General features: G+C 41.0%; 1 protein-coding gene across 1 annotated transcript in view; it reads right to left on the reverse strand.

Annotated features, from left to right (window-relative positions):
- Positions 1 to 3,764, reverse strand: part of sox6 (SRY-box transcription factor 6) — a 136,940-nt gene extending 133,176 nt beyond the window's left edge. The window contains exon 1 of the mRNA XM_031846355.1: positions 3,506 to 3,764. The gene's annotated coding sequence lies outside the window, so the exon portion shown is untranslated. The remainder of the gene's footprint in view (positions 1 to 3,505) is intronic.
- Between the last annotated feature and the right edge of the window lie 16 nt (positions 3,765 to 3,780).

The raw sequence follows: 3,780 nt of genomic DNA on the forward strand, positions 1-3,780 counted from the left end.
CCCCCCCCCCCCCCCCCCCCCATTGCTTCACTCTTCCTGCCCGCAGCGTCCTGTCACTTGAAACAAAATAGCTGTCTTTCTGCAGAACACAGTATATATGGAAAAATAACACGATGTGTAAGGTCTCAGTTATGCGGTCTAAATGACATCTGGTCGGGAGAGACAGAGTGGCTTTTTGCATTTTGATGTTTCAAATCAAAATCAAAATGTTTATCCGTGTAAGGAGCAAAGACACCATCTTGCAAAATATCTGAGAGTGTATCAGTCATGCATGCACACATGCCAAGGCGTGTAGAGGCTCACTCAAACTCACTATAAAACAATGACAGTTTTATAGGAATTTTAAATATCTAGGTCCAGAGAGACTGATGCAGCCTGTTCAGAACTTTTCATGGAATAATCTACAGTGTTATACATATTTTTGATATTGTTTGCTCTATTTGCAACTGACAACACATCAATTTTATGTATGATTACATTGCTGAATTATGTCTGTGAAATCATTGTATAATGAGTTGGAATTGGTTTCAAAGAATTCTGTCTGGTACCGTAAAACCGTTACCCAGTGGTAAACATCTGCTGTTATATTATCAGATTCGCTATCTTTGTAAATCACATCAAAAATAGCACCAAAAGCCTAATCGATCATCAATGTGCACATTTAAGGTAAGACGTAGACATAGAAAAAATACTGAAGCTATATAATATGAGGCACTTTTCTTCCTGAATCTCGCTCTTTCCCTCCTTGCTTTCTCTCCTGACTTTTCTTTGATCCTACTAATTGCTGGCACAAGAGCTTAGTTTAAACAAATCCTACCGTTAGATGAAGAGGACAGTTAGAAGTAGAGCTCAAGTCAGAACAAGTCAGTTTAGTTCGTGGCACTCAGTCTAAACAAATTTTGCTCATCCACTACGTTTCTCTTCCACTCAATAAAACAAATAATAAAGAAAGGCTCTAAATCGCAATGAATGATTAAGAAGAAGAAAAAAAGGATTCAAAGCAGCAACGTTGCTCTTGCAACACGGGAGACATTGGACTTGGACAGAGTGCAGGATGTGTTTAGACAAGTGAGCCAGGTGGCTTCTCCCTTCATGCCAAATGAAAGTCCTAAAAATCTTTGAACTTACTCAACGACAGCGAGTCTATATCTTACTCGGACTCCAAGTTGGAAACGCTGCCTTTCTCAGTCTCGCAAAAAGCTCAAGATCCACCCGATTAGTCCTTGACAATACAGAGAATGTGCCAGGGCAGTAAGTCTGAAATATGATAAATATGATATTATTGCCCTGCAGTTCTGTTAAGTATCACATACCAACACATTGCCAGTCTTTAGTTTTTTAATAACGTTTAACTCAACGACTGTTATTGCGAAGTAAAAGCACATCGTTCCCGGGCAACATTGATTAAAGAGCAGGAAATATTTGCCTAAATTATAGAAACACTTTTCTCACATTTCTCAAATTATTAAAATGCACATTTAAGTTGTGTGTAACGACTGCAGACAAGTGTAAAAATGAAGAATGCGGTTATTGGAGATGCCCGCATAGTTTCTCTGCGCAAAATTAAGTGAGGTATGTTAAATAAGAGCAAGTGCGGTTGTGTGGCATCAAAGGGCTCTATAATGCCGCTTTTCTCTTTTACTGAGCGACACGTTGAGCTGCACAAGACGTCAGAGACAAACTCTTATAGAGACAGAGCCGAGTGTCCCTGTATAGCAATCAGGACAATGTGCTGAATGGACAGTCTAATTATAAATGTGCCAGTTAGACTCGCATTTGGTCTCCTGAACCGCCTTACCTTATGAGGAAACATGCGTTCACAGCTACAGAAAGAGCAACTGTTCAAAGGGTAACAACTTTACGGTGACACCGCGGAGAATTACCCGAGAATGTGTTTTTGTTTGAGCAGTTTTAAGGAGAGATCATTTTAATTCGCCACAGGTGCGCCATTTGTGTGGTCACAAAACGCACGTGCTCGGTGTTTAATAAATAGAAGAAAGACACAACAGCACATTTCAATTTTAAGAAAGTTTCCAGTGTTGTCAGAGCTGACTCTCTTGTGGTGACAATGTTATCAAAACTAACGCAGCGGCTGTAGAAGGCTCGCTTTAGCGCACCGGGAGTGTGTCTAATTTTGGAAAACATCTTAAAATGAGGGGCCAACTCGGCGCTGCCAATATCATGCACCATCACTGGAATTTCACTTATTCTAACATGAATGATATATCTGGAGAATTACTTATTCATTTTGTGCAACATTTATATACTTCCTAATGGATAATATATACAAATAAAAAAGAGATTTCCCAACACTAAAAAAATAGACCAAAGTTTTTATTGCGCTCTAAAAATATTTAAACTAATATTTTTCTATTAAAATGCCATATGATAAATTTCAGGAAGTCTAAAATATGTCTGAAAGTAAAAAAATATAATCCTATATATCCTGTATATTTGCACTTTTCACAAGGAAAGCTGTTTGGTCTGTCCGGGAGCGCCGAGAGTCAGAGACTTAATAAAAGGAAAACTGTCTGTTCAAGTGCATCTTCTCTAAATGGAGAAGCCTTGCGATTGTTGAATTAAATTTATGGCTTGTGCATTCTTTAGAGGTCAATTCCCCCTGACCTCCCGAGAAAGTTAAGGAAGAACAAATTCCCAGGCTACAGGGAGGCCAGAAACGGTGTTTCTGACATTAAAAAACAGCCAAAAATAAAAACGAGCAACAAAAATGTGTAAAGGAGCAATGGGACATGAGCGACACCTTCAAATAAACTTGTCCACCTCGCAGGCAGAGAGGCGAAACCTACCGGGGCGCACATCGTTGCCAATGAATAGTACCGCTTTGTGGACAGAAGTGAAACTGCCACCGGCAGAGGAAAGTTACGGGACATGTAAACACGAACACTATAGCGCTGTCAACCTTTACATTTCGAACAGTTGAATACAAATCGCCTCTTGTTTACTGAACATGTTATCGGTGACAGCAGTCCGGGTCGGTCTTAACGCTCCGGTTTACACTGAACAGCCTGCTGTGTCCGCTCGCACGGCTTCGCGCTGTTGAAATAAACAAAGGGGGGGAAAAACGTGATTTCAAACCTTCAAAGGTGGTTCGGGTTGTCTCAGAGTTGAGTTTTGACGAAGTTAAATGTTGAATTTAACGCAGATTCACCAGTTCTGAGGTGAACCCGAGCTCCAGCATCGCGCCACTCTGCTCTCGCGTGTGCTCCGCTTGTTTTGGTGAAAGCGACGCATCAAACAATCGCAATACTGAAAGTTTGTCAGTCATCCTCCCCGTTACAAAATGTGCGAACCCGTGTAAGCGTAACACTAAAGTAACTTTCTAAAAAAAAAAAAAAAGAATATGTTGAAGCGAATCGCGCGCACAGTGCAGGAACAGTTTAGTGACAGCGCGCTCGACTTTCAGGAATCAGCAGTAAAACACAAGGTGAAAATACCAGGACAACAGAGAGAGCATGTTGAAAAGTAGAGAGAACGTGTTGTTTACCTTGATGACCTGAGCCGTGGAGAAGATATTCATGCGTCCGTTCCCGTGCGTAAACACTACTAGACTAGGCTTCACTTTGTAGAAAATAACCACTGAGCTATCTGTTGAGCGAAAACTTAAGTCTGCTCACACGGGGCCATATGAGGGGATCCCGTTTACTCTCTGTGAAGTTCAGCTGTCCAAAACTACAAGTACCTTTTGTTGTTCGCCTATCTGTTCTTTATCTCTCTCTCTCTCTCTCTCTCTCTCGCTCTCTCTCTCTCTCTCTCTCGCTC

Source organism: Anarrhichthys ocellatus, unplaced genomic scaffold (assembly GCF_004355925.1).
Source record: "Anarrhichthys ocellatus isolate YVR2014 unplaced genomic scaffold, GSC_Weel_1.0 scaffold6, whole genome shotgun sequence".
NCBI lineage: Eukaryota > Metazoa > Chordata > Actinopteri > Perciformes > Anarhichadidae > Anarrhichthys > Anarrhichthys ocellatus.